The sequence below is a fragment of the Pipra filicauda genome, unplaced genomic scaffold (genome assembly GCF_003945595.2).
Source record: "Pipra filicauda isolate LSUMZ 115617 unplaced genomic scaffold, ASM394559v2 scaffold96_size2947999_pilon, whole genome shotgun sequence".
In the NCBI taxonomy this organism is placed as follows: Eukaryota; Metazoa; Chordata; class Aves; order Passeriformes; family Pipridae; genus Pipra; species Pipra filicauda.
The window spans coordinates 1,222,246-1,250,064 of record NW_024105164.1 but is presented as its reverse complement, the minus strand read 5'-3'; the positions used below and the strand labels follow the sequence as shown (position 1 = coordinate 1,250,064).

The following is a 27,819-nucleotide window of genomic DNA, read 5'->3' as shown; positions in this document are numbered from 1 at the left end:
GAAGGAGTTCCAGAAGAGACTGGCTCCCTCTGGTCTCAACTTTGCTGCTTCTGCATTTCATCAGATGCCTGCCAGCTTAAAAGCAGCATTGGGAGACTGTCCATGCAGACCCCAGTCATGCTTGTAGGAAGGCAATACCTGTCCTCAAAACAGTTTTTTTTCCCCAAATATTTAACTCCTAGAGCTCTTTACAGTAATTAAAGTATGAAATACAGAGCCTTAAAGCCTCTAAAAACATAATAAAAATATATGTAATTAATTAATTGTAAAAAATCAGCCAATCTACCTGTTTCATTTCTTACTTGACTTTTACCTGTGTTTCTTACCTAGCTCTTAGGTCTCATTCATACATATGACCCACTCTACATCAAATGTGACTGCTGTCTTCCTTTCATCTGCCCCAAAATGAAGGAGAAACTTTGGTACCTTCCCAGTGAAACTTCCAGCCCCCTGTCACTGCCAGGACAAGGGTAAATAGGAATATTTTCTCTCCCTGCATCACCCACAGCACACCTCTTTTCTTAGCTAAGCAAGAGGCTTTTCCCTGGTGCCAGTGGAGTCACACTGCAGAAGAGTCACTGCTTTGTGGGGTGAGTGTCAATCCTGTGCCAGTCCTGTGGGGTGAGTGTCTGTCCTGTCTTCTCCTCCTTACAGGTGGGAAAACAGAGGCATGGAGCAGGTAGGACACCTTTTTGCTCCTGTATACCCTGGCCAAGCGTAGTCAGCAGTGGGAGAGCTGGGACCCTGGTCAGAAGCAGGACTGTCCATAATTTAATTTCTTGTTCAGCTCTCATTTAAAAGTTTATTTTAATGAAAAAGATCTTCCTGAGAAGCTCCCCTCCAGATGACTGGTAAATGTCACAGCACCATGTCACCACTTTCTTCACCCCTGTCTCTGCTGTCTCTGAAGCCTTCACCATCTTCCTCCAGGAACTCCTTTCTTGCACTGTCCCAACCTCATCCCTCCAAACTGCTTCCCAGGATGTTTTGTTGTCATTTTGTCAGTGTTTGCTTTCTCAACAGATCAGATTCCCAGCCCTTCTGTGCTTCAGTGTTTTTATGGCTCTTCACTGGTTACAGTTTTAGGGGGGAGGAGGTGGCTGCAAGCAATGACCTGTGATTTCCAGGGAAGGGGAGAGCAAGGAAACTTCAAGCAGCATGGCCTCCTGCTGGGAGCAGTCCCTTTTAGAGCCCTTGTGTCAATTATGGCTTTCAGAGACACTTCCCCACTCTATTTGTTTACCCTGGGGAAGCTCAGCATGCCCGTTCAGGGCTGAAGGCATGCAAATTCACTCTCGAGGTAATGGCACAAAGGTCTTCCAGTCTAGGCTTGAGAACTTTGCATTGCCTATTTCTGATTCAACCTACAACACCAGGACCTAAGCTCCACGAAATAGGTTCTCCTTTCCCTAGTGAAAAGGCTTTCACTTTCAGGCTCCTCTGCAGTTCTGTTGTACCTGGCATCCTCCAGCTGAGGATGGAGTTGAGGAACACAGAGGCAGCCGTGAGCCCATGTTAACAACAGTCAGTGATGCCATAGCTCTGCGCCTGATGCTGCTGACCGTAGTGTTGGGTACAGGACATTTTCTAACCTCAGAGGACTGTTCCTGACAGGTATTCCAAACAAATTCCAGCATAGACTCTTTTATCCTGGAATATCCACACTTGGAGTTATTAGGAGACATCTTCCTGAGAAGCTTTGTGGAGAGATAAGCCCAGAAACACCAGCTATGAAACAGCATGTTGTGTGCTGAGCTCTCTCTGCAGGAGAGGTGTTTCCATCTGCTACACAACTCTTGAATTCAAGAATAGGACCCTACGGGCTGTTTGGTACCTCTGTTGACCTCAGCAGGCTTACCACCAGGGGCAAGTTTAGCTCTATGCACTCATTTAACCTGCTTCCCCTGAGGTACCTGTGAGGCCGAGAGTTGTGTGAGGTGGACACCCTCAGCAGTGGCACTTCAGCTGCAGCACTTCACAATGGGCACTCTCTTGATGATCTGCTTGTGCAGCACTTGGAACTGGGGGACAGTAGTGGGTCCTGACCAACCCCCCATGTCCACAAGAGCCATGGGGATCATCTACAGGCAAGGCAAGCCAAAGCAAGGCAAGTTCTCTGTTCTCTGTGCAGTCAAGAAGTCTTGGGCTGAGGAGGGCTTCAGAGGTTATTGGTGTATCTGGCACTGAAATGAGCTTTGTTCTTTTCTTCGGCCTCCTAATGACAAACACTGTCTCTGGGCACTGAATTAACAATCTCAGGTAGAGGTGAGGAAGCGTCAGACATTGTTATTGACGTTCCTGCTGACACCTTCCCTTCAGATACTGCATCCCTGGGGGCTGGAGAGTGCAGGGCTGGGCTCCCTGGACAAGGGTCAGAGAAGATGCTGGACTGAGGCCTCTCAGAAAGATTTCTACCTACAGCTGCATTTTTTGAGAAGAAAATCCACCCTTGTTTCCCATATGGGCTCTACAGAGAAGTAGCAGCAGTGGTGGAATGTTGATGACATTGGAGAGCTGCTAGTCATGCTGCCAAATACCATCAGGTCTTGAAAGGTAACTTGGCAGCATCCCCTGGGTGACTTATATGTTTCTTTTCTAAGCCCAGCAGGTGTAAGCCTTGAAGTGGGGTAAGCACATCCATTTCACCTCATCATTGGTGGAAGCCATATGATTAAGAACTGGCTGAAACATGACATTTTCTGCACTGAACTCCAAATGATGTTCCGTTTGGGCAGAGCAGGAACAGTTTCCTCTCACCAAAATTTGTATGAGAGTGTATTTTTGATAACAAATGAAAAATCCTTCCATTAAACAGAAAAGCCCCTTTTATTTAGCTTTAAAAAGAATTTGAACTATTGATAGGTAAGAAAAAATTAATCTGGACATCTTTTCTGATTTATTGTGTTTAAAATATAAATGCAGAGGATGTTTCTGGAAACTATCTTCCATTGGAGAAAAACTGAAGTCTTACAGGGCTATGTAATAAAGCAGAAATATTTAAAGCAAAGAGCAAAAAAACCCACAATGTTTCTGAAAGAGTTTTGGAAGGAAACATGGAAAGCATAAATTGGTAAATGTAGAAATCCTCTCCTGCCTTTCAATTCTCAAAATCTAGAGCAGGGAGACTTTGGATATCAGCGACTCTTTGCTTTATAGAAATGATAAAGCCACACTTTATCCACACTGTGCCCTCATAATGTGTATCAATTCACATTAGAGAAGCATACAGACTTTAAAAAATGCATTTTGTCTTCTCTTTCTTCTCCTCCTTCCCAAAGACAGATCAGTTTCTTTGTCTGCTTTGCACAAGTGTGAGGACACCAAGACACGGAGATGGGAGTGGTCTTGCCCAAGGTCACACTGCAAACAAATTGTCATGGCAAGAGTCACTCATCAGTTGCTGTGAGGAACAGCAGAGGAAAATGTGGTCCAGCCTCATATGTTCCACTGTCATCATGGCACTGTGTTTCAGATCCACTCTGTGAGTATCAAATTGTCTTGCCATCTCTGACAAGCAGACAAAACAGAGAAAGAGGCTGGTCCAAAATGACTTCTGCTGCTTGCAAAGGGAGAAACTTGGGGTGTCACTGGCTGGAGATACCCCAGATTTCTGAGAAGATTTGTGCCACAAATTGTGTCACATGCATCATGTGGCTGTTTTTTTCCTGATCTTGGGGTCATGTGCAAGGAAATAAGTAAATGGTAGGAAAGCCAACAGGAAAAGAACAGTTAGTCTTCTGGGGCCCTGGCAGAAGGAATAAGAATGTGGGAGTACCTGGGAAGGCCAGGGAGCAAAAATCCTGAAACACCTTTTAACCCATTTGTTCTGCATTTTCCACTCTGTAGATCCTGCTCCCCTCTTCCCTCCCCCTCCCCCAGCTTGACTAGTAATTCAGGAAGAAGAGGCCAAGGAGAGTAATATCATGCTGGAGATAGGACTGGAAGGGCAGTAATTTAGAATCAGAGGCTTATAGTATTATTGCCTGCAAAGCCATTCATGGGAAATGATTCCAACCATCCCCATTCCGCTATCCCCCTCCCCATCCCGCTCTCCTTGCTCTGCAATAACAATAACAGAAATGCCTTCAGGAGGCTTTTCTACTCAAAATGCAGGCAAAGGAGTGCTTTTCTTCACCACCCCTCTTCTTTCCCTTCTCCCTGCACTCAGTTGTCCCCCCTGCTTCCAAGCTTAACCGCTGCTCCCTCCCTTCTCCCTCCCCCCCCCACAGGATAAAAAAATAAAAATAATAATAGGGGTAATAAGAGAGGAGGTAATGGAACGTTCTCCAACTGGGCACATGTCAGAAGCCATTATATGTGGTGCAGATTTGCATAATTCAAGAAGCATCAAATTAAATTTGCATAATTCCTTTGATTACACTTGTTATTAAATGTAAGTGACATTGATTTACAAAATGGCCCAATATAAGGTTAATAGCAAATGTCACCTTCCAGCAGGGTGAATAGGGTGCGTGTGTGGTGGTGGTGGTGATGGAGGAGGGGGAGAGGGGGGCCTGGGGAGGAAGGCAAGCAGACAATTGATTTCTGCTCCTCTCTCTTCCTTAAAGGGCTCAGGTCTCCTTTGCAGAGGAGCCCTCGGCTCTCCAAGGGCTGCACTTGGCTTTCACGTGCATGCAGTGTCATTAGGTGGGCCTGCCAAGTGGCATCGGTGCCATGACTCTGCCACCTCCTCCTCTGCGCTGAGGCATGGTGTGGCCACCGAGCCAGCTCCTGATGGGAGCCAGGCAGGGTGGAAGGAGCAGAGAAAGCCAAAAAGTCACTCTCTCAGGCCCAGGCGTGCTTGGTGGGCAGGAAGAGTGGCTTGGAAGGCATCTTTGTAGGAAGTTCCCATTGAGGCAAGTTTTTTAAAATGATAAGTGAGCTGGACCCGGCCTGTCGCCAGCTGGCAGGACACCCTGTACATCTGCTGGGAAAGCACTGTGAGGGAGTGAGAGTGATGCGAGGAGCAGGGCCTGAAACGCCAGCTCTGATGGCAGAGATTACATGGTAAAAACACATCTGTGATTACGGCAAGACCTGTAAGTTAAATACAGACCTGCAGCCAAAGATGAAAGACTCTGTGCAGTACATACAGAGCTAATGGTGATACAGGCCCATCACCATTGTCCCCTTCCTTAGCCTGGTATGACAGGACCTGGCATCAAACACCACTAGGGTACCCTGGGGGCTGTATCCATTTTGCTAACATGGACTTCAGACCATCTCAAACACTTGCCTTGTTGAGTAGACTCCATCTCTGAATATCTTTTTGCCTCTCTTCATTCTGTATTTTTGTCCAGACAGGGCATGTGATTTCATGCAGGGAAACTGGTAAAGTTATGTGAGCACCTGAAGACTGTAGCGATAAAGTCATAACTGTACCAGAACTGTGTGAAAAGCAGACTTCTAGTCACAGGCAGTTCCAAAGACATGCATACCTGGCCATAACCTGGTTCTGGTTCTGTTGAAACTTTTTTTGCAAATCAAGAGGCTGGCTGAGAGGGAAACAGGGACCCACAGCATCCCTTTTGATTAATTTAAATGTCTTGTTCAAGGTGAAAAAGGATGCTTCTTTTGGTGTCTGAGCTCTGTAAACATTGTCTAATAGCATCCAGACAAATTAGAAATAAATGCCACTCTGTACCAACCATCAGAAGGGTTTTTTGGAATGTGTCAAAAGAAAAGGCACCCAGTTTTCTGGAATATTTTTTTCAAGTTTTTTTTTTTTCTTACTTTGAACAACACCAGCTGCTATAAATGCTATGAATTCACAGGATACCTCAGCCAGCTCAGATGTGAAGTTCTCCTAATAGAAAGTGTCCCAAGGAAAAATATCTCTCAGTTGATGTCCGTGTCTCCATGAAAGAGGTAAAGACTAGCAGCAGGTGAGGAAAATGCTTGATCCCAGGCCCACTAACACCAACAGGATTGTCCATCTGCAAGGGGAGCCATGATGATAAAGCTTACATTAGTGGGAGAGGCTTTGGAGTACCTACTGAATCTGCTGCTATTAGAGCTTTGGCAGCCACAGAGGAGCACTGTTCATGTGCAGTAAAATGGTAACCATGACAAGATATTACAGCACATGGACTACACAGGAATCCCACACTTAGAATGGCAGATGGGGGGGATATTATGCATGATCTGGTATATATACTGCTGATAGGTGGTGTTTACAGCAGGAAGGATACAGTGATTGGTTTATAATTCCAGGTAGAGGTTTTTCAGCCATTTGCAGCTGATTTTTGTATTCTCCTCATCAGCTCTCTAAAGCTCTTGAAGTCCATGCCTAAGATGAAATCAGTGAACCCACTTTTCAGATCCCAACATAAACATGTGAAGCCAGGTCTAATAATCTAGATGATCATCTACTGAACAAGAGATGTGAAATGTATTTTACAGGCCTTTGGGCAATCTAAAAGGAAGCTGCCGTATGCACTCTTCTAATGCCCTACACATTGTCCCACATCCATCAAGGAGCGTTGCCTTGATACATCCCAAGCATCCAATGCTTGCTCCACAGCAGAATATATTTATGACCCTCCTGAACCCAGATTCTCAAAGGTACCCAGTGATTTGGGGTGCCCGTCTTCAGGCAGTTGAAGAAAATATCTTTTTGAGATTAAGCACATTTGTGGTGGTTAATGGCTGAGGCCTGGGTCCATTTCTGTTGTGAGAAAGACAGAAGGTGAAGTGTGTAGATTTGGTGAATGGACACAGAAGGCTGGATGGAATATGCAGGTCCATTGTACACACCCTGGATTGCCTGGGAGCATGAAGGAGGTGTCTTTGTGTGATGCCAAAGGATTGCTCTTTACTTTGAATATTTGTGTCTGTTGAGCAGGTGTTGTGTTTCCCTCTACAAAGCAGCAATCCCACATGGCCTGTTGACAGGCCCCTTAATGCAGAAGATGCAGGTTGTATTCCCAGCCCTGTCAATCCAATGCTCTCTACTGCATCCCTCCCACACCCAGGAGCATCTTGGCTGGTTAGCCTGCAAACTCTTTGGACACCTCAGCTTCAGATCCCTCTGTGTGCTCTCACAGAGTGCTCGGCACAGTGGTTCCCAAGTATGTGACTCTTGCCTTCCCTGTGGGGCTGGTATGGTTGTTTGAGCAGGTCCTGACCCAGACCCTGAGGCTACAGGGGTGTTGCATTGCCTGAAAACCAGTTGCTGGCAACACAGTTTTACATGATACCAAGCAGGGTGTTCCTCTGCAACAGCTCTGTCTTGAAACTCAGTGTCAATCACACTCCCAGGCCATCATGCCACCACTGACATGGGGATGCTGACTTGAATGTGGAGAGTGAGAGGCTTGTTTTAAACATGGATTAAGGGGCTGTGAAATTTGCTGCCAGTTTTGGAGGTGCAAGGGATCCCAGCCCAGGCATGGCTGGTGCTCACGTGTGCAATTGCATCCTGAGCTATTTTCATGCCAGCATAAGCCGTAACTCTCCCAGGTCAAAGTTGGCATGGGCAGAGGCAGTTAGCACTGGCAGCTGCTGCTCCTGCTTTGCCAGGGGAAAGGGTCATTTCTTTTCCCTTCCACTTACTACTTTGGCAGCTGCCGGGCTGGTACAGAGCTCCCCTTGCCGTCAGGAAGATGGGGAGCTGAGCTGAAGCCCCCGAAAGCTGGCAGCAGGCAATCAGGCAGTGAAGAGAGAGAGTCTCTTATTAAGGGTAACCCTGGCTCTTGCTGACAATTGCTGACATCGTCATATTTAGCACCCGCATGCAGCGAGCCTGAGAGACACTCACACACTGGGTGAGCCAACTGCAAATTAATCGTCAGTTCATTACTGCTCTGTGCCTTTCATCCTGACAGCAGCCTTTCAAACGTGGATATAATTGGAAGGGTCCATGTGGCAGGAATTTGGTGAGGGCTGGGAGGGAGAGACCTCAGCTCCCTCTCTCCTTTCCCCTCCCTCCCTTTCTCAGACCAAGTTCTGGGAACAAACAGCAAGCTTAGGACAGGCTGATGAAGGAAATTAATCTCTCTTGCCCTTGTATCTCATCCCTGCCACCTACACCCCTTGACATACGTTGAGGTCTTCATACCAGGAGATCTGTTTACATCCAGGAGGTTCCCTCGAGCTATAATTACCCTCAGCTTGCAAACAAAGTGTGCAGAATAGCAGGGTCGCCTGTGAGAACTTGAATGTGTGCATCATTGTTATTGCTGGTGGTGGGTATTACTGTTGTGCTTATTACTGTGCTACTGGGAGGCCCCGTCGCTGCATTATGCAGGCAGAGTGGAAAGTGAATCTGCAGCTAGGGAGGCTTTTACAGGCATGGGCCACAACTGTGGAGCAGAGTTTGGAGTGTAGGGGGGAAAGAAATGACTCCCAGCATGGTTGGGACCTCATTCTCTGGAAAAAGACACAAACCCTTGGATTTTATTCATCATGGCATGGGACAGAGCACCATTCTGCGCCTCAGTTTTCCTCATGGTCAGGGTGATGTAAATATGCTCATCCTTGTCATGGGAACAGCCAACCCTGGGACACCATGGAGTGGAGTTAGTATCTGCTTCTCTAGACTGTATGGCAGGAGGGGTCTGCTCTGACAAAGCCATGGGGAATGAAATTCCCCTGGGGGTGAACATCCATGGCACTAGAAGTGTAGGGTGGGGCTGAATTTTTGTTTGTGTTTTGATTGATATTAGAAAAAGGTATTAAAATAAATTGTTAATGCAATCCCAATGTCCTGTTTGCCACACTTGAAAACAAAGGGGAGGGGTTTCTTGAAACTCTGGTTTTGTAATAGGAAGCCATGCTTGTGGACAGGTGATGGAGATGCCTGGGGGCCATCAGGAAAAAGTGCTTTTTTTGAAACCCCTTTGAAGGGAAATAGCATTGGAGCACTTCTGGGAAGTTGGTTTCTTCCTTTTTTCAACTTCTGCTAGTTGATGTACAGGCACATTCCTGATGGCCTGCTCTGGTGTGCCCACTCTCTCCAAGCTCCCTCTGCACAAGGACCTGGCTCTGAGCTGGGGGATGTAACAGCAGAGAGTCCAAGGAGGGGACCCAGTCACAGGCTACCAAAAAAGGCTGGGGGTCTGTGCTGACCAGGTGTCTGCTGGAAAGGATCCAGGAAAGGTTAAGCACTTCCAACAACCTGTTTTGTGACTTCCTGAGTTGTGTCAATTAGTTTCCCTCAATGGTCTAAAGGATGAGGCTGTGGTGCTTCTCTGTGAGGCAGAGGGAGTCGTGCCGTGTGGACTCTGGCCCCCCTTCACTGTGTCCCCCCCTGCTCCTCCCGTGCAAAAGTTATTGTCGTATTCGGTGGAGTCTCAGGTAGGCAGATGAATGGGAAATGTTCCTCTCCATTACTAGCTGCACTTGACTGGAGTCTCATTACATTACGATGGCGCTTTAGCAGGCGAATGGGCCTTGCGTCTGGGTTCCCAGCACCCCTCATACCTCCCTGATAACGTAAATTACCCTCCGCCTCATTGCCTCAAATGATCAAACATCAAATTGCCAGTAAAAAAAAAAAAAAAAAAAAAAAAAAAAGAGGAAAAAAGAGAGAGAAAAAGAGAGAGAGGAGGGAAAGGAGAAAAGCTGAACAGAACCATGAGTTGAATCTAGATGGTTTGTCAGCAACAAGAGACGAGTCAGCGGCTCTTAAACACTTGCTAAAGATGAATCCATTGAAGGTTCTGAGCACAGTGGTTTTGCTGACAGTAAAGTACACCTGTAAAACCCAAACAATGCTTTATAATTCCAAATTACACCAGTCAAGAACTGCTACTTAATTCCTTCGATCCACAAAGGGGAGACCCACACTTAACCTGTGTTTCTCCATCAACAGACTTCAGCAATGCTGAGAGAGACAGAGAGGTAGAGACTTGCACACACTAAAGATTTCTTGTTGATATTGTGGTTAAGCAATATGCCAAACCCTCTGACCCCCTTTCGTCCCCTTCTTCCTGGCCCCTGACACTGGCTTCCAAGACAGAAGAATAGGTCCCGGATGAACGAAAAAAGAAGGAGGGAAAAAAGAGAAGGAGAGACATTGGGAGGGAATAGAGCAGGGCTGGTCGACTCCGTGCAGAAAAATATGGATCTCGGCAGGGTAACGAGGCGCAGTGGAAAAAGGAGGCTATACGTCTTTTCTCAGTATTTAAACGTGTGCTTAATATGGCGCTCAGTGGAATGGTTAATCTGCTAATGCTGGTAGTGTTTGCTGTAGTACTCAGAGAAATGTTTACTGCAGTATTTCATGGGGATTGTGTTCTGGATGGCACAAAAGGAGGAACCGCTCTAGCGTACCAGGAAAATGTTCATTGCAAAATATACTGGAATATTAAAAGGTTTATTTAGTGGCGTACTTAGTATAATATGAAAAGAGTTAAGCACAGAGTGTTTTATTAATATTTTTGGGGTGTGGATGAATTTCAGTGTTCAGGAAGGTTATGGAGAAGCAATTCCAGCAAAGGCTGGTTTTATTCATAGATTTATAGATCTTAAGACCATAAAGGATTCTTGGATCAGCTAATCTGACCTTCTGTATAGCACAGGTATATACAGTGTGGACATACCTCCTGATTCAGCAAAGCACTTTATGCACTTGCTTAGATTTAAGTATTTGAGTTGCCCCATGGAAGGCAGAGAAAATAACCCTATTGAATCAATGGGACTATTCATGCTCTTAATGGGAAGTGGGTGTTTAGACATTTGCTGAATTGGGACCACAAGAAGATAATGCAGCTAAATGAGTAATTCATAGCCACCCATTTATTCAACTGCTTATGCCTTCTTTTCTGCTTGCGGATTGCTCTGGAGCCAATCGCCATTTCCTGCAATGTATTCATTGTTTGAAGTCATTCACTGAATAATTTCAGTGAAAACTCTTTCTTGATAGCTTGCTCATAAACAGTTCGTTGTGAATATAGGAATATATGCACATACATTTTAAGAATGTGTGAGCGCACGCACTTATGTGTGTTTGCATTAAATATGTGAACACCCATGAATGTATATAGGGTTAGGATCTTCACCTACAATAAAAGACACAGTTCCCTGACACTGGTGAGGTTGCACTCACTCCAACCAGCTCACTCACAACCTGGCTTCCCAGTTTCAAGTTGCCTGTGAGTGGACCCATAATGTTTCTGACCCCTGGCTGCATGCAGTGAACCTTAAGGTCCAGTTTCCAATGCGAATATTCACCCAGAGAATTTTTTAAATATGTTGTTGTGATTTTTCTCCTCTGTCTATTCATCATACTCTATTTTGTAACACATCCCTCACCATGAAGTGATTTGCTGGGAATTTTGCAGAAAGTGAAATGAAAGAAGGTATACAAAATCAGTTAAAGTGAACTCAGCCAATTCTGACTAACCACAGCCTGTGCCAGGCCCTCCATTCCCTCTATTTACTCAACTTGTCATTAATCAGTTCTGAATTATTTTGAATGCATTGCTTAGGGATTTTCCAAATCAGCCAGGGCATATCTTCTTCAAACAAGTGTGTTTGCAAACCGCTTGTGGCATGGAATCAGTCAATTAAGTGACATGGTATTTTTTAAACAGGAACAAAACTGAAGAGCAGGTACTATGAATGAGGCTGGAAGCTTCACCGGTGGAATTGTGTTTGTGCAGTGGCCAGCCCCAGTTCTCATGCAGACCTTACTGTGCATTATGCATTACAACATGGGAATACTTTGTTTCTGGTGCAGGCTGCCAAAAAGTCACACTATTTTTTAGCATTCGCTTGCATTTTCAGAAAAATCAAAGGAATTACCATGATATTTAGGAGTAGATTATGAATGGCTACAAATTAAGAACTGAACATGGTGTTTCCTGAATCTCAGTTTATTTTCTTTTTTTATATTCCCCTTAGCACCAGAGAGGGATGTGATGGAAACTAGATGTGAGCTGGGCAATGGCAGCACTGGGGCAGTTCATCTAAGTGTGGTTGATATGTGTGAGATAAGCAAGAGTTTCAGATTTTCAAGTAATGACCTGCAGGAAACAGGGACAATGAAGCCACTGTGGTACAAATGCACTGGTGATGCTGCAAAGTTGATCCACATTCTCCTTTTGGGCTCCCAGCACCTGGGGCATCTGAAACTGTCCCTTTCATTCATCTTCTTTCATTTGTACAAGTGAAAATTAAGAGAGGTTTGGCTTTCCCTGGTTAACCTAAGGTGAAATTTTTTCTAGATATTTCAGTAATAAGGACACTGTAATTTTTCCAGCCTGAATGAGATGTGTTGTTTACAGATGGCCACTGTCCTTTCTAGAAAAACAGTTATGTTGCAGAATGGGAAGACATTTCAACACGAAAAATCAATTATAATGATTCTTTTTCCAAAATAGAAAATGAAATATTTTGACTTTTCAAAATTACCTTTTCATTTTCTATTCTTCCCTTGTGGGGGATGATTGGCCAAATTCTGCAAGAGCTAGCACACAGCCTGAGGCATCTAAAAGCACGATTTATTCTGCAGATAAATTTAACTTGCTGAAGTAGAAACTGCAAGTCCTGATGTTGCTTTCCAAAAAAGTTTGGTTAGTGTGGCTGTATCTGAGATATCTTTAAAACAGAGCATGTGTCCTTCTGCTAATATTTGCATAGCATCCAAAACAACAGGGAGCATTTGGAGCTATTTAATACTAAGGGAATAGGCTGCAAGCATGGCAGGGTGTTTGTATGGGCCTTGGCAGAGGTTTATTTACACTGTGGCTCAGTTGTAGCCCAGTCTGCCTCTGTCAATGTAGCTCTCTTTCTAATGAAGAGTTTACTACTTGTACATGCAAAGAGTCATTCAGGTGTTAGTTTTGTTTGCCTATAAAGACTGTCCATTAGCTATCTTAATCCTCTGTCTGTCCTAACAGGCTGAATCACAAAATAAAACAAAACAGCCAAACAAAAACCCCAATCAAACAACAAAGAAAGAAGCTCCATCTAAAATACTGTTGCAGAGGAAAGAAATGCCCTTCCTCTTTTTTGTTTGCAAATTGAAATATCTTGTTTTACTCAAGCTTCCCCTTCTAAAAGTTGATGTATTTTTCACTGAAAAAAAAATGGAAACTGGTAGCAGAGAATCTGCAAAGGGAATAAAACCACTGACTTCTTTTAGCATTTTGCACAGAAATTAAAACAGTTTCAGGAGCTGTTCTGGGCTGAACTTTCAGCAGGTACAGTGATAACTGGAACTAGTTTGTGCTTATCCTACTCATCAACTTCCCAACACTTTTTTGGATGAAATGCAAAATCAAATCCTGCAAGATGTGATCATTTAGGGTACTGTGGCATATTTTGAAACAGTAGGGCTGTTAGCCCCAGCATTTTGGCCAAATTCCAGCCTAGATAATTGCATTCTGCCGGCCTATATTCCAGCCTGCAGTTTAAATAGGAAAAAAAAAAAAGAAACCAAAAAAAAAAGGCGTTATCATTTCTCCTCTGAGAAGTCCTGCTGTGTGATGACTGATGCTTTTCCACTCTAGAAGTATCTGCATTTTGGGAAACATTGCCTATATGATCCTGCTTCTCTTGCCCATTGGATAAAAAGTGCTGTGAAGATGACAAGGCCAGTTCCTTTGTGGGAATAAAGCAGCAGAGCTGACTAGGACAGAGCTGTGGTGCTTTATGCCAACCCTGTCATAACTGCACAGCCTTCACTCTGTAAAGCCCAGAGTCCTAAATAAGGTCTAGATCCCCTGCAATCCACAGACTGGGGTCTTTGTCTTTCTAGCAGCCATGGGCTGGGGGTACTGGGAGGATGCACAGCGAGAGAAGAGGGCAGGCTGGCATCAGATGGGAAGAGGGAGGACTCACTGGTGGGCTTGACCCATGTCTGTAATTTGTAAAGAGCATTTTTACACCAGATCAATGCTTTCCTCAGCATTTTAATGCACCCCATTGGTGTCCTTAAACTCTAATGATGCAGTCTGTGAGAAGCTGCCATTTATTACCCACAGATGGGGTGATAATTATTGACAAGATTGTAACTAATAATTAAACCCATTTGCTCCTTTAAACAAGTTGGTGTGAATTATTTGCAGGGAGTTGTTTAGCGGGCCTGTGGTCACTCCTGCCGTGTGTGGGGTGATGTTGCCAAGGAGCAAGTCCACCGCCAGGGACAAGTGAAGGCTGCTCGCAAAAGCTGAGCTGTTCAGACCTGTGCCGGGAGTTCTTCCTCTCCTGTTCTGTGAGGCCTGTACTTCTGGCTGTGTTAGTGAGAGGTTTGGGAGCACTATCATGCTCCTCCCAGTCTCCAGGGCTGTGCCTTCCGAACCCCAGCTCCTTGCAGGTCTAGGGTTGGGGACTAGTGCTGGGTCTGCTCAAAGAACTTGGGTCGAACATGGAGCCATGATGGAAAAATCTGTGGATGAGAACTTTTCTGATGGTTTGTCTTTCTCTTCTTGAGTATCTTTAGCCTACCTCTTCTTCAAGCTGAAGATCAATAGTCACACATTCCCTGTTGTTAGGTTTAGTATTCTTCAGGTCAAAATCCTATTCCCATCCCAAAGCAAAGGTGCTGGGAGGGAAGGGGAAGGATAATTTCTCCATGTTTTTGTTTCTTGGGCAAGCAGAGAATATAAAAGAACTGTTTAACCCTCTGCAGTATGGTGGGGTGTTCCTATGGTGCTGAGAACTGAAACACCAGCTGCTGCCCAGCATTCATGGTGGGATGGTAGGTACATGGGGAGGAGTGATCTGCAGGCTTGGATGGGACTGTGCAAGGGGAAAAGTGCTGCCCTAATCACTGCTGCCTGGGACACTGGCCAGAGTAAAATGTGAATGGTCCTTCTCTGCGAACCTGGGCATGGCAGATGTGGAGAGCAGGACAGCCTGTGCTGGCTGGTGTGGAGGCCAGTGAGGACAAGGCAGGGAGAGGAGAGAGCAGCTTTTGCAGCACCACACTGTTGGGAAGGCAGCCTGGGGGAGCTGCCTTCTCCTGGTGTACATTTAGAGGGAGGGTGTAAATCTAATCTCAGTGCTAGGGTCCATTAGCATTAGAGGGGAGTACCATCTATGCATTCATTCCCTGCTCTCACCTCTGGATGACAGAGTACCCCCTCCGTTGTCTGCTTTAGCACAGGGAAAAGGCTGCCCATTAATTCTCCAGTGGCGGTGGATAATGCCATCGTAAGTCTTAGGTGCCTAGGAATTTTGTGAGCATTTTACAGTAATAAATACCCTACACTTGTGCATACAATTAGCTGTGTATCCCTCAGTTGTTCCATCTGCACTATGATCTATCTGTCCTTTTACAGAGGTGGGTCTGGTTCCTCCCCTTGCACTCCTGGTTTAGTACTGGTGTGGCTTGACCCGGCAGCAGGAGCTCAGGACCTGGCAAAGCGATTTGTGTTAAGGGAAGGAGAGACATGATCATGGACTCAGGGATTTATTGTGCTTGAAGTGGAAACCTGAACTGAGAATCTGAATGCAAAGCAAACAATTTGTTCCTACTAAGTCTTAGAATATCTGTACTATCAGTGCTATCTCACAGCTCTCTCCCATGTGTACCAGTTTGCACAGGCGATGAAAAGACAGTAAAAATGTACTTCCACAAAAGTTTGTCTGCTTATTTGTCTTCAATATCTTCTGCCTTCCCCTTCTTCAGTGAAAAAGATTATGGAAAGACTAATAGCCTCACATCTTCACATTATAGGATTCTGTCTCCCTTTTTAAAAAACTCCACTAAAGCCTCACACCAGCAGAACTTACCGTGCAAAGGTAAGCAATCACCCTGCTGTCTTAAACCTACTGAAGCCTGGATTCAACAAGCGAAAAAGTCAGGCTTTAGGGCTCCGAGTACTGGGTCAGAAAGACTGTGGCCACAAGACACAAATGCTGATCTGTTGTGAAGCTGATCTGCTAATGCAGATCCTTTCAGGGAGTGCTGACAGGTTAACTTCTCCTGACAGACTCAATGTGCATTTGGTGTTATTTGTCTGTGACTCCAGCTTTATACCTTAAAATATCGCCTGTCATCCCCTTGTAGCTTGCAGAAAGCTGGAATAAAATTGAAGCTGGCACAAAAGCTGTGCAGCGTGTGCTCTGGCTAACTTGGTAAGATATGGTGCTGCAAGAATGCCTGACTCAGGCCAGGCCTGTGCAGCTGGTTGATCCCAAACTGTGCACAGTTGGCAGCAGCATCCCCAAGAGTGGGACTGAGGTCAGCCTCAGCCCCATCAGAGAATGCTCACACTGTTAACTGTAACCATCCCACAGAACTCAGAGGGGCTATTTACATGCTAAAGTTAATCACAAGCATAAAGCTCTGTAGGATCAAGGCCGCACAGGAAACTGAGAGAAGACACAGAAGAGGCATATGTCAAATGAGGCTGTGGTCGAGAGCTCACTGAGACTTAAACATAACATTTGAGAAAATGAGTCCATTTGTTTCAGAGGCATCCTGAACACTGGCATATAGTAATTCTGTAATGGATCCATTTAACCAGTCCTATAGCTGAAATATCCTTAACAAATATTTCCTTTAATAGCACTTAAAGAGGGAGTGCAGGGAGAGAAATTTTAAAACATTATTGCTGAGTTCCAGTTTTGAGAGCTTTCAAAGTACCAAGGTAATTTTTCTCCAAATTTGGCTCAATATTTAACAAATGGAGTGAGATCAGGAAGCAACCTGAGGTCAACATTTTTAACCTGAGTTGTTTGTTAAATTGTCCCAACAAGAACAGGTGCATGTTGCGTTCAAAGGTAATTCAAACAATCCTTGGAAACTTAATAATAAAATCACTAATCTGAGGAGCAATATCAAAACAATGGAAACAAGGAAGAAACCTTTCTGTGGGAGATGGGAAAAGCTTGCAGACCTGGGATCTGGAATCAGAAGAAAAGTCAGATTGCAACCTTAGCTGTAGTGATTAACTACCTTAACTCTAGTAATTGTTAATGAGTGTTCAGCACAAGCCAGACCAAATTGGCATTTGTAGAGAAGCAAGATGGTGAGGTTGCATCTAACAGCCCAGAAAAGGTGGATGTAAACCAAGTAACCTGGAAGCAGCAGTCTTCAAAGCATTTCTCAGCCTCATGGCAACTTGTACAGTGGCCGCTGTTTGCAGTCTGTGGGGGCTGCAACCCTTTGGATCAGTGGTGCTAAAGAGAGGTCTTCAAGCACAGTTGGGTGCCCACTTCCATAGAAAGCAGCTCTTTGCAGCCCCCCTCTTGTCAGAGCCGCCTGCACCTCCAGCCCTCCAGGATCTGAGAGCGAACATTGTCCCTCAGGTCACTCCAACAATTGCTCATCGTGGTTTAGCAGGTAGATGTTAATCAGGCTGTCCACATCACCCAGCCCTTTGCAGATCACCAGCAAGGGCTCTCTAGGCCACTGGTGGCACACGGCCCCGTTTCAGAAGCAACGTGCTATAATAATGTATCCCTAACCATGCTTTATACCAATAAGTAGGCTATAACCCTGTCAAGGTGTGCTGGTGACTCTATAAACCATGAGACCTGAATGGTCAATGGTCGAGTGGTTTAAAGCTGTCACCAGAATACTGAGATAGCCTTATAAGCCTTGTGCTGCATGGCTGGGGATACATTATTCACTATAATATATGGTAAGAAATACCTGCACAGGGTCTGAAATGAACTGCTTTAGCCACTAGCCAGCATGGCTAGTGATCAGGGAAATCCGTCAGCATTTTCATGTGCAATGGGAGGCAAAAAGAGACAGACACTGGGGGAGGGGAACTCATTTTCTCTGTGTAAAGAAATTGGGTTTTGAGCAGAGGACAGAGGGCGAGCAGAACCAAGCATGGCTAAGCCTCTCACCTGTACTTTCTACCATAGGGGAGCACCCAAGGCTGGTGGCCTTCAGAGCTGTGCAGCTCCACATGCCTTCCACAGCTCTTCTTCTGTTTTGTGGAGAACTCAGGAGTACTTGGGCTGTCTGTTCAGTGCTGCTCAGGGAAAACAAGGTGGGAACTGGTGTGAGGCTCAGCCTGAAGGCAGGGGTGCATGGGCAGTGGCCGGGGATGCTGTGCAAAGGACCACGGTCTAGTCATTTGCCAGGTGCTTTCCTCTGCTTTCCATCCTACCTCCATACAGTGCCACAAGCACTACAGGGAAAGGTCTAATCAGGAGCAGCTACACTGATGGGTAGAGTGATGTGGGTTGCCCCGTCCATGCCAAGTGTCTCTTGGGTAGCTCAATAGGCAGAGGATGGAGGTGGCTGTACATGTATGTACATGCAGGCAGATGGTCCCATGGCCAGGACCTGGGTCTCTGAGAGGATATCCAGCAATTTTGCACCTTCATCCCTCCAGCCATGGCCAGGCTTGGTGCACATGTGCGTGACTGCAGGGGTGAGGTAGGAGAAAGCAGGGGTAGGTCTGGGAGAAATAGGGTGAAGGGATGCTCTGAATCAAATGGCCAGCGAATGAAGAGAGCAACAAGAGCTTTGAAGGGGCTCTGGAGGGCTTTGTGGCTAAAACTCTGTCATCATCAACCTTGGCAAATAAAAGATTCTCCCATACTGACAGCCTATGCTGCTCCAAGAACAGGAAACAAAATCCCTGAGAGCATGCCTGTGTGAGCACTCTTTGGCAGCAGAGAGTGGCGGGGGAAGAAACAAGCAGGGCTTGGGGTATTTCATTAGGAGATGGGAGGGGAGGGAGAAAAATCCTCTTCCTGAACAATACATGGAGCTAAAATTGCCTGAAAGGCTTGGCTGGCTTGCTTTATTTATTGCATATGCATATACATGTATAAGTATGTATATATATGTATTTTTATCCCTCAGGCTTTATTGGTCTTTCTCAGGAAAGGACCCAGGGCATCCCTTCCACTGCAGCAGCTAGGAGACAGTAGTGCCACCCGGGAAGCAGGGAAGAGCCCGGTGCTGCCTAGGATCAGTAGCTGGGAGACAGGGGTCAGGGCAGAGGAATCCAGGGGGCGGGGAGCAGAGAGCTGGACACCCCTCTCAGCTCACTTGTTATGTTAAGAGCCCGTCCGGCAGAGCAGGGGCTGTGGGCACAGGGAGAAGAGAGGGACAGGCTCTGAATGTGGTTGCCCTGGCATCCTTCTGTTCTCCGTATGGGTACATTGTCTGTCCTGCTCCCTCTGCACTGCCTCTGCTCTCCCTACTGTGCTCACGTCAAATATTGGTTTCCCTTTTTATTAAACCCTTGGAGTGGCCAGCGTGGTGACAGACACTAGGATTTTGTGAAGGATGAAAGAGGGGGAGAAACCAGTTTGTGTTTGTCAAGTGGAAGCTGCGTCCCTCTGTCCCCCTGTCCAGCCTCCCTCATGGCTCCCCATCTGGGTTGGACTGTGTCTGGGGACAGTCAGGTTTGGCAGCTCAGACGTACAAGGCAGCGGGTGATGTGATGCTGAGGAGCACAGTTTCTTGGCGAATTCTGCCCCGTCCCACTCACCCCATCCCAAAACCACAGCCCTCTGTCACATTCTTGTCCCTGGTAGGGTGAGGTACTGGTTCCTACTGTATCCCACCACAGACCAAAACCCTCATCAAATAAAGGTTTCCCCTGTAACACCCAGCATTTGTCCCATCATGCCAGTACGGGCAGGTCAATGGGCTCTCAGACCAGGGAGGGACTCTGTCTCCCTCTGTCCAGCTCTGGGCAGGCCCCATAGTTTCTAGGTTCTCAATATGTCTTCTTCTAAAACCTTCACTCAATAAGATCTCACTTCAAGCCCATGCTTTTCTGCCCTACCTGTTTTTTTTTTTAGCAAATATTGTTTTAAAGAGCTACCAGAAAGTGCCCCAGAAAATAATTCCTGTGTTATCACCCACCCAAAGTAGTACAAAACACATTAAAAAGTCTCTTCTCTAGTGATTTTTCATATTTGATATCTGTTAAGATAAAACTAATGGTGTCAAGCAATATAAGGAAGTGGAAGATTAAACAAAATCTATCCTCTGCAAAAACAAAGCAATCAATATAACATTATCCTGCTGTAGTGTCTTTCCACTTGCTTTGATTTGTGGGTCCCTAGAAATTCTCTCATGAAGGTTCAGCATCCCCCCCCCGAAAACTTCCAAGCCCTAACTGCTGGAGAGCATTGGTGAAATTGCTTTTTCCACCTTCCTTCCTATGAATCCATGTCCTACCCAGAATCTGCAGACCACAGGCTGAAAAATACCATTCTACAGGATACCAGTTCAAATGTAACTAAGGCTAATTAAATATGGACCTTACTATTGTTATTATAATACTCTTAAGTCTGTCTTACCTGGAGAACCTGTTTTGCCACATCTGGGAAGCTCACACCAGACCTTCATCACTCTGGTCTCATCTTGCAGGTTTATCTGCTGCAGCAAAGCAATATCAAGTTCCTCTCTTGTGGAAAAAAAGGGTTTTATTTTAAAGGTAATTTCCCACTCTTCCTCAACAACCATAAGAAGAAATCACTGATCAAACTCAAACCAAAATTTTTATTCACTTTTTTCCCCTATTTTTGATGCTGCTTTGTGTTCTGTTTCATTTTGCAACTCTGACTGAAGTTAAACATTTCTACTGGAGAGGGGAACATTACCAGGTTTTAAGTGACTTAGTACAAGAATAATAGGAAAATAGGAATAAAGAGGGCTTGATATTTAAGGTACAAAATATTTTATTTCTGTAGGCCATATGCTGACACTGTCAACATAGCACTCACAAGACTTTGTAAAATTCAAGGTGAGAAGTTTAAACACCTAAACAGCTACAAAGTTTCTTCAGAATTTCCTTTTCATGAAAAAAATGGAAATATACAGTAGCTATGCTTGAAACTAGGGCAGAGGGCATTCAGAAATGCAAAAAATGTCAAACCACAAAAACTGTTTTTTTTCCAAGTTGTTCTACAGATCTTTTGAGATGCTGCTCCAAGAAATAACGAGCGGTTCATTCACTAACCCATCAGCTTGGGAAATATATGCAACACAAATTCATTTGTTTCCAGCTAATTGCACTTCCATTTCCTCCTCCTATCATTGCAAGGCTGTGCAGATGGGTTTGAAGTGGTGCTTCCCAGGCTGTGTTGCATGTGCCATCCCTGTTCCCAAACCCCATCACAGTGGTACCCAGCCCAGCTAGGAAGCACAGCAGCTTTCTTTGCTTGTGATGTTCTGGGAAAAAATTATTTGGGACCCACAGGTTTGAAACAGGAAAGGACTGACAATCAATCCTCTTATGTTTTATTCCTGACTTCTGTAGTTAGCACTCTGTACAGCTGTAGTCAAACAAATGAACTTCTCTACATCTTAGTTACCCTTTCTGTAAAATGAAGGTAATATTTATCCAGCTGGGATGCTGCAAGGAGTAATTAATGTGTACAAATCACTGTGAGTTCCTCTAACAAAGTGTAAATTGCATTAGTCCCCACAGAAACTGGTAATAGGTTTGTGTCTTCCTTCACTGAAAGTCTGACCTCAATCCCCTGGAGTAATCTTGAGGAAAAACTCTTCTTACTGTTTGTATTACAGCAGCTCATAGGACTCCTCCAATGCCAGAATCCCCATTGTGCTCAGGGCTGTACATTTGTACAGTAACATACACCCCACACTCTAGAGACCTGATATTTAAACTGAGGAAAGCTGGGAGAAAGGAAGCATTAGCCCTATTTTAAAGGTAAACAACCAAGGCACAGAAAGGAAGCATCTTCCTTGTAGTAAGTACCAGTGTAAGTCTTTTCACAAGACTTACCTTTCATTGACTTTCTGACTCAAGATGAATTTTCACTTTGCTGGACATGAATCTTTCTCGTTTTGGTGAGTGACAGATCAGCCAGATGGCAATGGATGGAGCTCACTTCTTATGGGATGCTCAGAGAGAGCAGAGTTTGGGCAAGTCAAGGCTCACAGAGGGGGGACACAAAGTGGTAGGATAGGTGACCACTGGTCTTGTTCTTCCTCTTATGCTATTTTGGAGTCCTGGATAAATTCAGTGTTCTAATTTCTTAATACTTTCTGGCATCTTTCTGCTAGGGGAAAAGAGAGAGCAAAAGAATCCAAGAAGGACTGGTTAAGTTAGTTTTGTAAATCCATGCATGGGGGAATGTGGATGCATATCCAACAGCTCTTCTAGCATTTGTAATGTTCTTTTTTTTTTTTTTTTTTTTGGCTGATATAGCTGTTAATTTCTTGTTGCTGCATCCCTGACTTGAAGAGAGCCATAAACTGTCTCACCACCGGTGTATTGGAATTTTTCATTTTTGGACTGATGAAATCACAGAGTCACAGAATGGGCAAGGTTGGAAGGGACCACGGTGGGTCATCTGGTCCAACCTCCCTTCTCAAGCAGGTTCATCCTAGAGCAGATGGTACATGATTGTTTCCAGACAGTTCTTGAATATCTCCAGTGAGGGAGACTCTACACCCTCTCTGGGCAGTCTCTTCCAGTGCACTGTCACCAGCACAGTAAAGAAGTTTCTCCTCATATTCAGGTGGAACTTCCTGTGCATCACTTTCTCCCTGTTGCCTCTTATCCTATTGCTTGTTACCACCGAGAAGAGTCTGGATCCTTCCTCTTGATACCCTTCCTTTAGATACTTGCATGAGGTAGACAATATCCACTGCTCTCCTCTCATCCATCCAGGTAGTTGTTTCATTGTAGAAGGCAATCAGGCTGGTCAAGCATGAGTTACCTTTAGTGAATCCATGCTACTCCTGATCAACCTTTTGTCATCCGTGTGCTTAGAGAAGGCCTCCAGAATGAAGTGCTCCATCACCTTCCCAGGGACTGAGCTGAGGCTGACTGGCTGGTAGTTCCATGAGTGCTCCTTCTTGCCCTTTTTTGAAGAGTTGGGTGACATTCACTTTCTTCCAGTCCTCAGGCACCCCTCCTGATTGCCATGACCTTTCAAAGATGATCATGAGCAGCTTGGCTATGGTGTCCTCCAGCTCTCTGAGCACTCATGGATGTGCTCATTCAGGGCCCATGGACTCATGAATGGTCCAAAAGTTGATTCCATTTTCCCCCCCAACATTAGAAATCAGTTTAAATCGTGCCTTTTCTGAAGGAAAAACAGAGCATAAAAAGAAAGTGTGTCAGAAAATTCCCTGCCAGTGATAATGGGCTGATGATCCCATTCACATTCTGTGTTTAGCCATTAAACAGTGCTCTGGGAAAAGCTGCGTGTTTCACAGGTACTGCTGATGTCTCACGGAGGAGACTGTGAATGACGAGGAGTCAATGACTAGCTTCCTGGCCTGCTGGTCCTCAAGTGCATCACTACTAAGACCCTTCTAATGCCAGTACTCAGATGGGTCAACAGACTTTTTGAGTGAAGATAGCACCATTTTCACTTCCCTGCTCTCCCAGAGGTCCACAGGCACTTATCATATGGAAGTCCACCCAGCAAGGGGAGCCCTTAATCCCCAGAGGCATGTCACACTGGTTTTAGCACCCAGGACGTAAGATAGGGAGGTAAGACCCAAGTCATCTCAACATCACTGGGATGAGATGAAGGATAAAACTTGGCATGGTCAAATGATTGGGGTGATAAAGACAGGATTAAAACTTCAGGTGGTGTAAGTAATTCCCACTTCATGGATTTTAGAGGACCTTGTTGCTGTGCACCAATAGAAGACCTCAGCCTCTAATGCCATTCCTTTAGTGGCCAGCAAACGTATGTTGGAAAGGAGCCATCAAGACAGAGGGCACCTTTCCTTGAGAGATCCTTCCAGAGCAGCCAGCAGAAGCTGAGAAGGACTTCCCTTCCTCGCCTTCCTTCTCCTGCCTGCTAACTGCGCACACTGCACACCTCTCCAAGCTGGGGTCCCTTTTCCTCTGGCCAACCTATGACCAGAGAATTGGGAACCATTTATAGGCGGTATCCAAAGACGCCTTTTTGAACACTGCATGTGCAAGGATGGGAGGAGGAGGGGAGGGGAGTGGGGGAAGAGGAGAGGTACAGACACAGCACTCCTTGGCAGTGATTTATAGACTGGGTCAGGCACAAATTGACTCGTATGCAAGAAATGTAAATGGAATCGAGACTTTTGATGGAGAAGCTCATTTTCAGACTTAAACGCTTTAGATTAAACACACTCACACACAAATGCTGGCGGGGAGGGTGTTTTATATAATTTACATTACAAATCAATTCATTATCCACAGAGGCAGGTTGCACTGATTTTCAAGGATCGGAGATTTGATGAAGAGGATTCATTTCAAGAAATAAACCTTTTAAATTAACCGCAAGATGAGGGAAATTTCTTTATTTAAAAAATGCGCCAGCCCCTTCTTTGTTTCTTTTATTATTATTAATATTATTTTCCATCCGGCTCTGGGTCATTAAGGAGGGTCCAGAAGTCACAGATTGCCTTTCTGAGGGAGGAGAGCTGAGAACTTTGAATGTCACACATTTTGTCTGGCTCCAAACCCTTCATTTATTGCAACACAATTTGTTACCTGTGGTTGGCTCTGCACACCATTGTGTGCTGTGCGCCAGGACTGATTTAGCAGGGAATGTCCTCTCCACCTTGAGCCTGAGAGGGGGAATATCCCTTGAGAGTGGATGTGGAAGTGTCGCAAAAGACAGACTTTCAGCTGTCTCAGAAGGAAAATGCCCCTTGAGCTGTGGGTGAAGTCCCCTCAAGCTTTGGCAGGGTGTGCAGTAAAAACCCTAGCTTTAACAAAGGCAGATGGTTTTATGAGGGGACATTTAAGATATAGGGGTAAACAAGTGGAACAAAAGGAAAAATGAGAACCAAGTCCTGACATCCCATCCTGCCCTACAGGTGTGCAGATCGCAGTGGACAATGGAGGCAAAGGAGGAGAAACGAAGATGACTGAAGGACAAGTGGTATGTTACTCTGTTCTTTCTTGGCAAGGCTGCAAAATACCACCTTTGAGGAAGACTCTTTCTCATTCCTGAAACCACTTGGGTTTAATTTGTTTCCCTTCTAGTAATTCCTGGCTCCAGCTTCCTTATAACTCTCAACAACTGCTCCTACAACCTGGTTGCAAATGTAGCATCTCAGTTCCCTAACATCCTACCTGGCTGCAGTACAGAGAGAGGCAAAAAAAGAGTGCTGGACTGAATGCAACCGCTTTTCTGTCTTTCCTTAGAAAATTATTTTTTTAAAGATACTTTCATATCAAAACCTAAATGGTTGGGTGTCTTTCCTAACTGAACAAGGGTCAATCTTCTAAAAAGACAACTGCTCACCTAACTGTAGACAATTACCTCAGCTGCATGGGATGAACCTGGGCCAGAGGCTTTTAACAGGTGATGGCTGGGAATGGGCAACTTTTGGGTCCTGGAGGTATCTGCATCTCTTAGGGTCCCAGCAAGACCTCCTGATCCAAACCCCAGTGTGGGGCCTTCTTGAAACCACCCTCCTCGTGAGAGGATCCTGGCCACTGGTGAGACTACATGGGTGGTGCACCAGTGTCTAAGGAGGGGAAGAGCAGCGCCTGCCCCATTTGAGAGTCCCAGCGCAGTGCCAGTGGGCAGGTGGCAAGTACCTGAGCTGGAGGGAAGCCAAGATACCAGGGTTAACAACCCTGATCTTGTGGAAAAAAAAAGCCTTGGGGTCTTTAATGGCCACAAATGGCTAAGACTTCTGCTTTATATCTCTTTTTTTTCTGCAGAGCAATTATGCACATTTTAGCTGGGGAGCTTTTATTCTCATGCAGACGGGATAGATAGCACAGTGTCCTCTCCCAAGCACGTTCAGATCTAGTCAGTCCAAGTGCACAGAACATGAGACATGTTTGACCTTCACAACTTTCCTTTACAGACCAGGAAGCTAAAACCCTGAAGGAATTTTCCTGAGTGAGTTTGTCCAAAGCAACATTCACCACCTCATTCAATATTTGCCTGCAAAAAAAATGCCAATTATTAAGAGACAGTCCTGGCTGGGCATCAATAGGCAGCCAGGTGTGAGAAGTTGAAGAGAAATACATCTCATTAATGTGGAATTGTTTTTAGGTTAATAATCTTGCGTTAATTTTCCTTTAAAATATTGTCTTTGACCGTTAAACGCTCGCACTGTTATAAAAAGAACGTAATAAATGATCTTGAAGCAAATTCTCCTGCCAAATGTCATAATTTATTTGCATAATTAGCTCTTAATTTTAATTCAATATGCAAATCCACGCTTCCTTTAAATTGCAGCAGCCTGTTTCCCAGCCCTGGCTGCCATGAATTTATTGTGAGGCGGCTGTTTGAAAAGGCAGCTTCACTGCCTTCTGGGGATGGCTGCCTGGGGGAGGGGGTGCCCACCGCCAACTCCAGTCACTTTTTGTTTGGGTTTTGTTTTGGTTCGCTTCTTATTAAGTTGGACCCTAGCCTGCTTCAATCCCTGAGCATTCCCCTTTTTCCCCCCAACAAGTCCTGTTTCCCTTTGTCTTCCTTCTGCATTCTCTCTTTTTTTTTCTTTTCCTCTGTGGAGAAGACAATGTTGATCCTCCATGTTCCCTGCCCCTTGCCCCTCTATGAAAGGCTCTGGCTCAAGTCAACCTGGCAACTGCTCTGCTCTCCTCCCCCCTTCAGCTCTTTCTTCCCAGCCCTTCCCTGTTGCATGGCAGCCCCTTGCTCGGTGCCTTTTTCCAGTGCCCTCCTACTTGTGAAAGAAGGTGAGAGGGAAAGGCTTGGCTTCCCTGTGTGGTTTCATCCCCAATTCCCCATCCGTGGCTAGAGCAGTTGCAGATCACCAGAATCCCATCTCACCTCCATGGCACTGGAGTATGGACTGTGCTCCATACTGAGCCACTCTAAACCCCCAGGCTCACGGCAGGGGAGCTCCAGTGGGGCCATCTGCACTGCTGGGGAGCAAGTGTGGCTGTTCCCCTACATAGTCATGCCTTGGCTGTGGAGCCAGAGCCAGAGCAGGGATGGTCCCCTGCCTCACTCCCTCCCTATCCCAGCATCTCTCTGTGTTTATTCCGAGCCTCTGCATCTGAGGGGAGAATGGGAGACTGAACAGCTCAGGCATCAGGCCACACCCAGGCACAGGTCACAGCTCTTTCCCAGTGCCCTGGCATATGCAGCCACCTGGCACCAGGCACTGCTCCTCTGATACAAGGAAAATATCCAAATAAGACAGTTTACAGGTTTCTTCTCTCTTCCCAATCCAACACTGAAACAGGATTTCAGAAACCACCCAGCCCCTCCACGTAGAGAGAGACCTGTGGACAGGTGGCTTTGAGAGGAAGGCAGAGAGGTGTTGGAGGCATGAATCCTGCTCCCTCTGTCCTCCTCCCCAGCTAACACAGGTTGTGTAACCACACCTGAAGCAGTGAGGAGCCCAGGCACTGCTCCTGGCAGCTCTCTCAGGTAGGCATGGGGCCATGGGAACCAAATCTCCATAGGTTTTTAGTCACTTTACCTCCTTGACAATGACCAGTCAGTGAGAGCTGTGGGTGCTGCATGCTCCAAGTCCCTCTGGCTTCACATCCCAGGATTTATCCCTGGGACCCAGGGAGCATGAAGGACGTCCAGAAACTCCTGCCCTTGCATTTCGTGGCACTGGGAGAAGAGTGGGAGAAATGGGGGATAGAGCAATGTGACCACAGAGTTTTGCACACAGGTTAGGGAATTAAGCAAAAGCGACAAATTAGCCTAGACAATAGAAGATCTTTTTCACTGGGGAAGGACTTAGGGGAGAGGGAGATAATGAAATGTTGCTTCATCAAAGCGGAGGCAGTTTGCAAGCTGCTCTCCCTTGTAACTCTATCGTGTTCAGATCCCAGGACGGACTGCAAGGGCCGGCAGCCATCCCTTGCACTGGTATCGGGTGCCTTCCCTCCCCTGAGAGTGTGGGGAGGGGATGATGGGGCCTTTGCAGAGGGAGGGTCTGGCAGGGCAGAGGGTTTGTTTTGGAGGCTGTAGGAAGGAGAGGGTGTTGGTATCTCATTACAGGCCTTAGATCTCTGAAGGGGAAAA

General features: G+C 45.7%; 1 long non-coding RNA gene across 1 annotated transcript; it reads left to right on the top strand.

Annotated features, from left to right (window-relative positions):
• Positions 1-403: 403 nt before the first annotated feature.
• Positions 404-25,910, top strand: LOC120322487. Its single transcript, XR_005562241.1, has 4 exons — positions 404-590; positions 3,279-3,481; positions 24,668-24,732; positions 25,673-25,910. It is a non-coding gene; the product is annotated as an uncharacterized LOC120322487 (long non-coding RNA).
• The last annotated feature ends 1,909 nt before the right edge of the window (positions 25,911-27,819 follow it).